The sequence below is a fragment of the Oryx dammah genome, unplaced genomic scaffold (genome assembly GCF_014754425.2).
Source record: "Oryx dammah isolate SB20612 unplaced genomic scaffold, SCBI_Odam_1.1 HiC_scaffold_22, whole genome shotgun sequence".
Taxonomy (NCBI): Eukaryota; Metazoa; Chordata; class Mammalia; order Artiodactyla; family Bovidae; genus Oryx; species Oryx dammah.
The window spans coordinates 14,376,320-14,389,580 of record NW_024070206.1 but is presented as its reverse complement, the minus strand read 5'-3'; the positions used below and the strand labels follow the sequence as shown (position 1 = coordinate 14,389,580).

Genomic DNA, 13,261 nt, shown 5'->3' with positions numbered 1-13,261 from the left:
CAGACATATATCCAGTTAAAATTATTTAAGATACATACATATTCAGTTTTACTGAAAATTATTATTGCTCTTATTACTACAAAGGACAAGGAAATGGATTTTGAAGCCATCCTAGCATAGCACACTATCTGAAAATTTTTAAGAAATTGCTACAAGGATTAAAGATATGTGAAAGTACAAAATTTGTAAAAGACACTATGACTATGACAAAGTTGCTGTATCTAGTTTTTTTTTAACCTGAAAGACATACACCAGAAAGATTTTTTGAAAAATCTGATTTGAAATTTCAAAAATCAAAATTTTTCTTCCACATTTCTTTCAAGAACAAGGACAGCCCAGATATGTCTGCCTATTTTCCCTGCCACCACTTCATCTGTGTGAGAAGAGGGGAAAAGAAGATCTTAATAAACAGTCTGGAATCGAACTACTGACTGCCAAAGGGGTCTCAGGTAGCAAGGCGTACTTTTTTAAAAAATGAGAGTCAAAAGACAATTTCTGAAACTCCATTCCAACTTCTTACCTGTTACAAAATCATCAAAACTTAAAAGGAAGAGAAAGAAACAACTCAAAACAACTTCTGAGCATCCTTTGCTAAGGAGCTCACTCACTCAGCATTTCAAAGGTCACTGTGAAAAGCGCTGCCTTCCTGAGGCTGGGCAACTCGTCCAGTCCGGTGGGGCTGCTCAGGGTCTCCTGCAGGGTTACTGAGCTGCACTCGGGGTGGCTTTGCAAAATGCATTTTCAGACACTTTGGAGCAGCTTGTTGAGACATTTTTACTGATTCTCTTGGATTTTTTAGGCTTCACAAGTCTAACTTCCACTTCTTAGACTACAGAAGTCAGAAAAGGCCAAACTGGAGGCTAGTTCAGACCTTTTCTTTTCTCCCAAAGGTGTGCTGACTAAAAAACCATGACACAAATGGTTCTTTTTATATAAGATACTTATCAAATATCTACTGGAAACATACAGCACCAAGTGGTTTAAAACACAATGAAACCAACCTAATTCTGGAGTTTCATGAATCTGAATTCAAACCTCCGAAGGAAGAGTATACATCTTCCTTTTCTCTCTTTAAAAACAGTTGAAGGAAAATGACTGAGAAGAGTACATAATGTGGCTATTCTGCTCTTGAGGCTAAAATAAATATTTCATTCAAGAAACTCTGGAGCTGGCATGAGCAGCAGAAATGTAACAGGGCATGAAGAGCTTAAGTTGTGCTTTATTCAAGCCCTGAAATTTATCAGAGAACAATGAACAGTAGCTGTTACAAGCATGCAATCAATCTAGAGGCAGACAGAACTACATCCCAACTCTTAACTCAGCTACTTTTCCACTGCCATCACAGGGTATTTAAGCCTCGGTTCTATTGACCATTGCAATCTCTCTCATGCAAATTGAAAGGTTTATTTAAAAATAATAAATTTCCTTCTATCAAGTAAAATTTTTCCTCATTTATATATGAAAATTTTCTTAAAGACTCAATTTATATCAAAATATACAAAATACCTAGGATAAATGTAATTATAAATGTGTCAAAACTATAAAAATAAACGTTTTAATTATTACTAAAAAACACAAAAATCAACCAAAGAGAAAAACATACCTCTTCCTAAACAGGAAGCTAACATCATAGCAGTATCAGTTCTGCCGAATTTCTATATTTGATGGACTCAACAAAAATTAAAAAAACAATTTTAAGACTCAAAATTGCCCAACATATAACATATCAAAAAAAAAATTACAAGAATGACCAAGAAAATGCCCATGAAGAAGCAACTGGCTCTACTAGTTCCTGAAACACATTATAATCTTCAATAGTGGAAACTGTATGAAATTAATAAAGGAATACACAAACACAACAGAACAGAGGTTCTGCCAGTAGAACAGTCTCAATCAGGCAAACCTTCCTGTGGATAAAAATGATAGCCTTTAAACAAAATATAATAAAACTGACTATTGGAAAACAAAACCAACTATCTGATAACAGTGGAGAGACACAAAAAACAGACACAAACTGAAGGAAAGTCAACCTCTATAAGGGGCTACTGCACCAGGTGAGAGGTGCATTTGCGTGGCTCTGCATCTAAAGGCACCCCACAGTGGAAGCTACCCAGGGGAACTAGACCTGAAGCAAAAAACAGCGCTTTTAACGACCTGCAGGATCAGAGGGTGGATCTGGGGCTACTGGAAAGGCTGGAAAAAGAAGAGGGAAATCCCATAATGAAGGAAAGAAGCCACAAAGGGGGAAGAAAAAAAAACAAAACACATCAAACCAGGAGTGTGAATTCTGGCCAGACCCTAAACTGTCCCTGTGGGAGAGGCTCTGGAGGCCTGTTCAAAACCAGCACTTGAAAGTCTGAAAGAACTAAGCTCAGATTTCAGCTACTCCTTTCTTCAGAAGCAGTTTGCACTTTAAGGTCACCCAAAACTATTTGTAAGAACAAAAATCAACACTCTTCAGAGAAAGATAAGAGAATTTAGTCTCTATGATATTTTGTCCCAAATATCCAATACAAAAATCACAAAATACTAAGCATGTGAAGAAATAAGAAATTGTTACCCTCTGGTTAAAAGAAAAAAGAGCCATTAGAAACAGACCACCAAGATGAACTAACAGACAAGAATCTTGAAGTAACTACTATGAGCATGTTCATGGACTTAATGAACCAACAGGAATCTCAGGGAAATTATGAAAACAAACGAAAACTCTAGAACTGAAAACTACAAAATCAGAAATTAAAAATTAACCTGATGGTGGGAGAAGACAGAAGAGTCAGTGAATTTAAAGACGGATCAACAGACGTTACTGAATTAAAATGAAACAAAAGACTGAATAACAAAATAAAAGTCTCAGTAGCATGTGCAGTCCCCAAAAGAGGACAATTAAGAACAGACAAAAATATTTGCAATAATAATAATAGCTGAAACTCTTCAACTTCAGTGAAAAACTAAACTTATACTTCCCAGAAACTCAGTGAATAATAAGCAGTTTAAAAATAACACCCATGAAACAACCAAAAACACACTAGGGCATATCACTGTCAAACTGCTAAAAACAAACGCTGAAAAGTAAATCTTTAAGCTGGTGAGAAGTATGAAAACTTTCCACAAAGGACTCCATCCAAATCTTTGCAGTAGAAGACCTGACCAAACTCTAACATGGCTTCTAGAAACCTAAGGCCTTGTCGTGTGACACAGACCCTTTGGAGTTCTGGTCTGGAAATGCTCAAGACTGCCAAAAGAATTTACCATTTGTCCCAGCCAATACTGATACATAGGTTTCTGACCTCCTTTTCCTGAGGAGCATCTACTTAAAAAAGCTTACAATTGTAAATCCTTCCTGTCTCTTTGAAATGTATATACGAGTCCTACAACTCGGGAGGGGAGGACCTGAAAACCACTCCTTTGAAATGGAACTGATCATCAAGAAAAAAGGGCCCCTGTCTGCCTCCCAGTCTGCCCCTAAGGAAAGCCTGACTGCTGATAAATGCTTTTCGGCAAACACAGACGGCCCAAATCAGTGACACGGGCCAAACCTCTAGCCCACCTGCTGCATGTAATTGTTCACTTCCCTGGCTATGTGGCAGACCCCACCCTTGACCCCCGTGCTACTCGTTATTCCAGTCACCTCTGTGCAAATTGGAATTGGGCTCACATCTTGCCACCCCGATGGCAATAGTTACTGAATAAAATTTGCTTTTTATCACCTTTAACCAACGACACGTAGCTTTGACAGCTGCCTAACCACAACAATTCATACGTGGAGAGGCATAATAACAATTTCTCATTAGAAACAATGGAAGCCTGCAGGTTACTGGAATAGCAGCTTTAAAGAGCACCAAGGGAAAAAAAACCCTCAACCTAAAATCCATAATCAACAAAATTCAGGATAAAGAGAAATGACAACAGATGTAAGTTAAATCACGGGGGAAATTTTTAAAAAACTAGAAAGTATAGGTATGTAAGTAAATATAAAAAATAGTATTCATTTCAGCTCTTCATTTCTACAGAAAGATTATGACCAACAACAGAAAAAAACCTATAACTAACGTTATGTGGTGTAATTTAAATGACAAGGGCAACAGAGGAAACAAAAGGCTTTTTAGAATCACTACACTATTGCAAAGCTAAAAATACATACTATCACTGGGGAAGGAACCCCCTCCTCAAACAGCCAAGAGATATAACTAAAGAGTATATAGAAAACTATTAATAAAATGAAATACTAAAAAATATGTCCAAAGGAAAGAAAAAACAAATAACAGATAATAACTGAAAACAAAGTAAAGTGTAAAGAGTAAAACAAAGAGTAGGTCCAACCCTATCCGCGTTAACATTATACATAAATACACCATATAGTCCAATTAAGAAAGACTTGTCAGAATGAATACAGTATGCAAAATGTCTACCAAAAAGGGTATACTTTAAATATAATATATAGATGGGCTGAAAATACATGAGTGGAAATATAGTTCATATAAGCAGTGAGTTTAATAAAGCATAGTACCAGAAATAGTAAGACTCATGTCTAAAAATATTACCAGAGATAAACAGACATATTTCATTGAGAGGGCCAATTCATCAGAAGACCTGTATGCATTAAAAAATAAAGTTCAAAATACATGAAGTTAAAAACTGACATATCTAAAGAAAGAAATGAACAAATCAGTCATCAGAGTTATCTCACTCACTCTTAGGACAGTCAGACTATCAAAAAAAAATCTATATACCATAATAAGAGCTGTACAATACCATCAACCACCATCTAACTGACATTTATAGAATCTGCTTCAAGTATACACAGAATATTTAACAAAGAGAGCAAAACAGTGCCTGACAATCAGCGAGTGGGTGGGTAAGTGCCTGGTTGTTTAGAAGAGGTTAGAAAATTGCCTAAATTTTTCTAGAAATGCTAATTTCTTCCCAGAAATGGCTTTCAATTTACATCACTATAAAAAACCATACCAAACTTAGGACAATTTTCTCTTTCCTTCTAGTCTTTATGTATGTGGACATGTAGTTCAAGACCTCCCAAGAGGACTCCCTCAGTTTTCATCATCATGTATTTTTAAAAAAATGGCATATAATGACAAGTTATCCACAGATCCTATGGTATGTTGTTGTTTAGTCACTAAGTCGTGTCCGACTCTTTTGTGACCCCATGGACTGCAGCCTCCTCTGTCCATGGGATTTTCCAGGCAAGAATACTGGAGTGAACTGCCATGCCCTCCTCCAGGAAATCTTCCCAACCGAGGGGAACTCTCGTCTCTGAAGTCTCCTGCATTGGCAAGTGGGTTCTTTACCACTGGAGCCACATGGGAAGCCCGAGGCAAAAGATATTCAAAAGCAAAATATCTGGAAAAAGAAGAATTACTGATACAACATGGATGAATCTCAGAAATATTTGACTCAGAGAAGCTGAACATGAAAGCCTAGATTCTGAATGATTCGATTTACATAAAGTTTGAGAAAAATCTCAACAGTAGTTGCCTCTGGAGGGAAAGAGAACGAAGAACTTCCTGAGTGACTGAATGAAACCTTCTTTATCTTGATATACTGTAGTGATGGACAGGGAGGCCTGACGTGCCGCAGTCCATGGGGTCGCAAAGAGTTGGACACGACTGAGCAACTGAACTGACTGACTCTATGTGCATCTGTCAAATCAAAACCTACAGAGCATGGTGATTTGTGCACTTTATGATTTAAAAATTTTACGGAAAAATACAAGCCGGGGGGGGGGATTCAGACATTGAAATAATAAAAATGGAAAGTAGCAACAAAAAAACTATATATTAATTTAGTATATAATAAAGTTCCCTATTAATTGACAAGGAAAGAGCTCTCAAATAAAATATTAAGTTGAAAAAATGTACAGTATTTTTAAGCTACTCTGTGTTAAAAAAAAAAAAAAGGACAGTAAAAATACCTTCCAGTATCTGCACAAGTGTACAGGAAAGACACACACACACACACAGTGAACCAGAGTTACTTGAAGTGGGGAGAGGGAGGGAAGAGAAAAACTTTCAATGTGTGTTCATTCTGTTTTTACATATGCATGCAAATGTATGTGTACACATTAAATATATACAGATTTTAAAACTATGCCAATGTATTGCCTTATACCAAAATTAAACAAATCAAACAAAAGAATACTGCCACAGAATTAAACGTAAGTCAAGCTGTCTTGACATTTCTATTAAAAGATATGCTTCTAACCTTAGATAACTAAGAATAAGAAGTACAGATTGTTATTTTCTATTCTGTGCCATTTCAGCTCACTTAGGGCATCAGTATAGGAGATAACAAATGCCAGTCTGAGGCCTGTTTATTCTAGCAAAATGTCCTCTGTATCTAACATGAGCCTTTGGTACCCATTTTCTTCCACATGCATTTATGCCAATGGCCTGCACCTAGCCCCCTTTTAACTTGACTACTAATTCTTTAAGTATGCCTAGCAAAACAGGTCAATTTTTAAGACCTAGTAGTCTAGGGGATTTAAATCAGGCAGTTTTAATTACTCCCTCTTCTTTAAAGAGTCTTTCTACCCAAAGTTTTTATTTATGAACAAAATTAACCCCATAAGACCTTGAGCTTCCAAAGGTCTTTGTATACCTACCACATAGCAAGCAAGGTAGCTGGTGACTAAATTAGTATTTTTATAGCATAAAAACTGAATCAGAATGTTCCTGGGCACACTAAATCATAATACTTTAAATAACAGTGAGGAAAATGGCTCTCTCAGGTTTTCAGTTTGTTAACAAGGAGTGGCAAGTTATAACTGCAAATATGGACAGCTCCTAAAAGATATTAAAAGAAGTAAATGCAGGAAAAATGTCAGAAAAACAGCACTGATTACAACTACTTTATAAAACTTTTGTACGTTCTCTATTTCAATAAATCCAAAATGAAATATTATCTTATACTAAATAAGAAAAAACTTTCAATTTTATTTATATGATGTAACCTAAAGTGAAGAAACATACATCTGGAAACCAGTGAAATAAGTAATAACAATTACCTTTATAAGTCAGCCAGGCCATATGCCAGGCATAATTAAGACTTTAAATATATTATGGACCTCATAGGAACCTGCAAGCTACTTACTATCTCACTTTAAATTTAAGGTAACTGAGCCTCAGAGGGACAGTACAACAATCTCCTAACAAGTGGCAGGGCCAAGATTCCAGCCCACTCTTGTCCAACACTTTCCACTTCACCAAGAGCTTTCTGAGTTTGTTTTCACAGCACCTCTGTCAGCATTTCGTGACTAAAACCTGGGGATCCCTGGGAACCTCAAATATAGTACTGTCAGGAGTCTGCAATATTTTTTTAAGTTGTATTTTCATCCCGAGTAAACTGCAACATAACCCTTCTAGATGCGTGTTCTGGATAACCTGGTAAACACCAATCTCTCTCTGCTGCGTCACCTTAGTGTCTCAGTTTGGATCAGGGTTTGACAATCACCTCAGCACCAAAGGTAAGCAGAGAGACTGACTTAACGTGTGAGTGATGAGACCACACCAAAAAGGCCAAATGGTATTAGGATGTGCTAAATAAACTATGCTTCCTAGTACTCTTAGAGAAAAGAGGTACAGAATTTAGCAATACAGGGCAGATGATAATATGCTGACCTTAAAAGAACCTTAGTCATTCAGCACCACAATCACAATGGAAACAAAAAATCAATATTAACGAATCATTAACTTGATGCTAGAATTTTCTGTTACAGAACTCAGTATAAATTAGCCTTTTGATAATCATAAACCTTCACTAAATTATGTTTCTACACATTTAAACAACATTAAGAAGTCCACAAGAAGTGTCTACATATCACTTGAAAGTGAAACATATCAACGCTTCACTGCTATAAGGAAGAGAAAGATGGGTCTGAAAACATTAAACGGATAAAAATACTTGACAGGAGAAATTCATATGTACCAAAGAAGGTATTACACTTTATTAATTACAAAATAAACTATAGTAATAGCACTGTCCCATACACATTAGCTCAACATTTCCTAAATTTGACTGACTTACAGTTCAGTTCAGTTCAGTGACTTTAGGACAGTCTAAATACTCAAAAGTTTAAAAAATTTGGCATGCTAATTGGTTAAAAACAAAACCTGGTCTCAGATAAATTCAGCCTGGTCAAAATTTGACATAGTTCACCAGTGCAATTAGCATACAATAATATGCTGAAATAAGATAGCTGTCCTCGCACAGATTTGATCAGATGAGCAAGCATGTCCATATCAGAATCTCATGCAAAGTCCTGCAGACCTTGTACTAGAGATTTCTCCACAACAAACCTCATTATGTTTGACTAATTCATTATTTTTTATGACTTTCTTGCCTAAAGAGTTTATTTCTTCTACAAATAAAAAGGAGTAAGGATCTAGACAGTCATGGGGAAACCCATATATACAACGCTGAACACTGAGTAAAATTAACAGAATGGCATCAACAAAGGAAACTTTTCTGGAGGCTCCAGTTCAATTACTGATGTACTCATGAGATATGAGGGGTTTCCCAGGTGGCAGAGTGGTAAAGAATCCACCTCACAATGCAGGAGACACAGCAGACGCTGGTTCGATCCCTGGCTTGGGAAGATTCCCCCAGAGCAGGAAATCGCAACCCACTCCAGTATTCTTGCTTGGAAAATTCCATGGACAGAGGAACTGGTGGGCTAGTCCATAGGGTCACAAAGGGTCTGACCTGACTCTCAGCATGCATGCAGATACATGAACTTGTATGAAATAATTTGCATCAACCCATCTAAAACTATTTCTACTTACAACAAAGGAGTCCTTCCATTCTGTATGTGACTAGCAAGGCTAAAAGCTTTTATCAGCTCAGGAATCAAGAGCTGATAACTGTAATAAAAAAATAAATTCTGGTCTCTATAATTCTGCATACCAAATGTGTCTATATACTTCACTTTATCACCATTATACAGCTGAGGCGTGGGAACAGAAAACAGGAAAATGCCTACCTGCAGATAGTTTTTAACCTTCCCTCCATCACCAAGAAAGGAGCTTTAGGAACAACCTTGTTCTTAACAAATTAGCAAAGGATATAAAGGAACAATTAAGAAATTTTCATTGGCTACAGAAAACTTAAGGAAAAACTGCCAACAATTATTTTAAGCATCTGCTATGTACCTGGCACTATTCTTCATATGTATTACATAATTTATACTCATTATCAACCCTATAGAGTGAATTAACATGAACATTGTTTTCATATAAAAAAATGAATGTGAGCAGTTAAAATATCTCAAAAGGTCACAAAGCTACCGAGGTAACAGCCAGGATTTGTATCTACTTCTGGATGGCTTAAGAGCCTAAATTTTTCAAGGTATACCTTTGCAGAATGATGGTTCAAAATCTGTAGTTTTAAGCTTTTATATGAATATGTATTAACCGTATTTTCTCGTTTTCTGTATCCTTGACACGCTGGCATCTGGAACTTTGATTTCAGAGAGACTATCCCCCTCCCACGTCTAGAGACAGCAAGGGACTCCGTTGAGAGCTCATCTTTCAAACACAAACCAACAGATTTAGAGCTCACACCTCTACTATTAATCAAACTCTGACACACCAAGCTAACGTTCTTCCTGCCCTAAATCAACCTAGGGATATGTAATAGACATCTAGGAACCACCTCTATAGCCCAGAGACTGACCAAAATTACTAAAACTACCTAACCCTAAACATAACTCAGCATGTCCATCTCGCACTGTCATTCCTTCCCTGGAAAACTGCTATGAAAGCTCGGAGCCACGCTGTCCTTGCCCCAGGATCTATTTATCAATCCATCTTATTTTTGATGCATTCAAAATTAAGTTGTAGGTACTTTAAATCTAGACACTGAAAGTATACGTATACAGTTAACTAGAGTTCACTGTTCACTTTCTCAGAGGTAACAGTTTACACAGAGCCAAACAGATCTTAATGGTACCATTTTGTTAAGCTTAAATTTTATCAAATACATAAATTGGGTAACTCTGTATCCTGACAAGAAGTCCCCTCCTACCCCTTTCTCAGTCAATTGCTGTCATCCCCTCCCACCCCCAAAGGCAATCTTTTTCCCCCTGTGATGGTGGCTGTGCAGTGGTATTTCATTGTGGTTTCACAATGTGCGTTTTCCCAATGACTAACAATACCACACACTTTCTATTTGCTCAGAGGGTCCTTTCCATATCTTCTTTTGTGATGCATCCAAATCCTTTGTCCATTTTTAAAATAGGCAATTTCCTTCTCACTGCTGAATTAAATACTTTATAAAGTGCGGATACAATCCTCTTGTTAGAAACACGTTCTGCAAATATTTTCTTCCACTCGACTTGTTTATTCATTTAATGGTTTTTGATGAAATGCTTTTCAATATTGATGGAAGTCTAACTGAATGTCCTCTTATTGCTTTCCATATCCTTTAAGAAAAAAAAAAAAAATACACCCCTTGCCTACGTCCAGGTCACAAACAGCTGAGAAAAGGAGAGAAACGCAAAGGAGAAAGGGAAAGATACACCAACTGAATCAGAGCTCCAGAGAACAGCAAGGAGTGATAAGAAAGCCTTCTTATGCGAACAATGCGAAGAAACAGAGGAAAACAATAGAATGGGAAGGACTATATAGATCTCTTCAAGAAAACTGGAGGTATCAAGGAAACACTTCATGCAAGGATAGATACAATAAAGGACAGAAATGGTAAACACATAACAAAAGCAGAAGATAGTAAAAAGAGGTGCCAATACACAGAACTATACAAAAAAGGTCTTAAGGACCTCGATAACCACGATGGTGTGGTCACTCACTAGAGCCAGACATCCTGGAGTGTGAAGTCACTGGGTTTTAGGAAGCATTACTAGAAACAAAGCTAGTGGAGGTGAGAGAATTCCAGCTGAGCTATTTCAAATCCTAATGATGATGCTCTTAAAAAGCTGTATTCAGTATGTAAGCAAATTTGGAAAACTCAGCAGTGGCCACAGGACTGGAAAAGGTCAGCTTTCATTTCAATCCCAAAGAAGGGCAATGCTAAACAATGTTCAAACTACTATACGATTGTGCTCATTTCACATGCTAGCACAGTAATGCTCAAAATTCTTCAGGTTAGGCTTCAACAGTATGTTAACTGAGAACTTCCAAGATGCACAAGCTTAGAAAACGCAGAGGAACTAGAGATTAAACTGCCAGTATCCACTGGATCACAGAAAAAGCAAGGGAATTCCAGAAAATTATCTACTTCTGCTTCACTGACTTAGCTAAAACCTTTGTGTGGATCACAACAAACTGGAAAATTCTTAAAGAAATGGGAATACCAGACCACCTTAGCTGTCTCCTGAGAAACCTATATCCAAGTCAAGAAGCAACAGCTAGAACTGGACATGGAACAACGGGTTCAAAATTGAGAAAGGAGTTTGTCAGTGTTGTATACTGTCACTCTGCTTATTTAACTTATGCAGAGTACACCATGCAAAATGCTGGGCTGGATGAATCACAAGCTGGAATCAAGATTGTGGGGAGAGAAATATCAACAACCTCAGATACGCAGATGATAACCATTCTATTGGCAGAAAGTGAAGAGGAACTAAAGAGCCTCTTGATGAAGGTGCAAGAACAGAGTGAAAAAGTGGGCTTAAAACTCAACATTCAAAATACTAAGATCATGGCATCCGGCCCCATCACTTCATGGCAAATAGATGGGGAGAAAGTGGAAACAGTGACATTTTATTTTCTTGGGCTCCAAAATCACTGCTGATGGTGACTGCCTGCAGCAATGAAATTTAAAAGACGCTTGCTCCTTGGAAGGAAAGCTGTAACAAACCCCTGTGTGTTTAGTTGCTTCAGCCATGTCCAACTCTTTGCGACCCTACAGACTGCAGCCCACCAAGCTCCTCAGTCCATGGGATTCTCCAGGCAAGAATACCAGAGTGGGCTGCCATTTCCTCCTCCAGGGGATCTTCCTGATCCAGGAACTGCACCCACCTTTCTTATGTCTCTTGCACTGGCAGGCGGGTTCTTTACCACCAGAAAGGTTCTGAGAAGCCCTAAACAAACCTAGACAGTGTATTAAGCAGCAGAGACATCACTTTGCTGACAAAGGTCCAGATAGTCAAAGCTATGGTCTTTCCAGTAGTCATGTACAGATGTGAGAGTTGGATCATAAAGAAGGCTGACAGCCGAAAAATTGATGCTTTTGAACTGTGGTGCTGGAGAAGACTCTTCAGAGTTCGGTGGATGGCAACGAGGTCAAACCAGTCAATCCTAAAGGAAATCAACCCTGAATAATCATTGCAAGGACTATTACTGAGGCTGACTTGACCACTTGATGGAAAGAGTAGACTCACTAGAAAAGACCCTGATGCTGGGAAAGATTGAAGGCAGGAGAAGGGGATAACAGAGGACGAGATGGTTGGATGGCATCACTGACACAATGGACATGAGTTTGAGCTAGCTCCAGGCGATAGTGAAGGACAGGGAAGGCTGTGTGCTGCATTCCATGAGGTCGCAGAGTCAGACATGACTTAACAACTGAACAAACATAATTCAATTTGTTCACAACAAGGTCACAAATGTATTTTCCTATACAAGCTTGATAGTTTTAACTTTTAGATGAGAACTCTGATTCATTTACAATTAATTTTTTTGAATGGTGTAAGGTGGGACCAAGGTTCCTTCATCCACATGGACAGTCCAATTCCCCCAATATTATTTGCTGAAAAAGACTTTCCTGTCTCTATTGGATTGCTTTGGCAAATCTGTCAAAAATCAAATAATTATTTGTTGGTTGTTCAGTTGCTAAGTTCTGAGTGACTCCTGGCGACCCCACCGACTGTACCACACTAGGCCCCTCTGTCCTCCACTATCTCCTGGAGTTTGCTCAAATTCATGTCCATTGAGTCGGTGATGCTCTGTAATCATCTCGTTCTCTGCTGCCCCCTTCTCCTTTTGCCTTCAATCTTCCCGAGCATCAGGGTCTGGCTCTTCCCATCAGGTGGCCCCAATAACGAAGAACCCACATCTCTTGGAGTTTTATAGAACCATCTATTTTAACGTTCTCTATTTTATCCTATTTATCTGTTTTTATGACAGAATCACAATGCATTATTATTGTAGCTCCACACAAAGTCAGATAATTTAAGTCCTCAAACACTGTTGATCTTTTTCAAAATTGCTTTGGATATTGTAGGTCCTATGTATTTCCATGTAAATTTTAGGCTAAGTGTGTATATTCTATGAAAAACAAATACATATTTTTT

The 13,261-nt window shown here is 37.8% G+C and overlaps 1 protein-coding gene across 2 annotated transcripts in view; it reads right to left on the bottom strand.

The window, feature by feature from the left end:
* SMAD2 (SMAD family member 2) overlaps nt 1–13,261 on the bottom strand; it is a 92,603-nt gene that overhangs the window by 33,901 nt on the left and 45,441 nt on the right. The gene's annotated exons all lie outside the window — the stretch shown is intronic.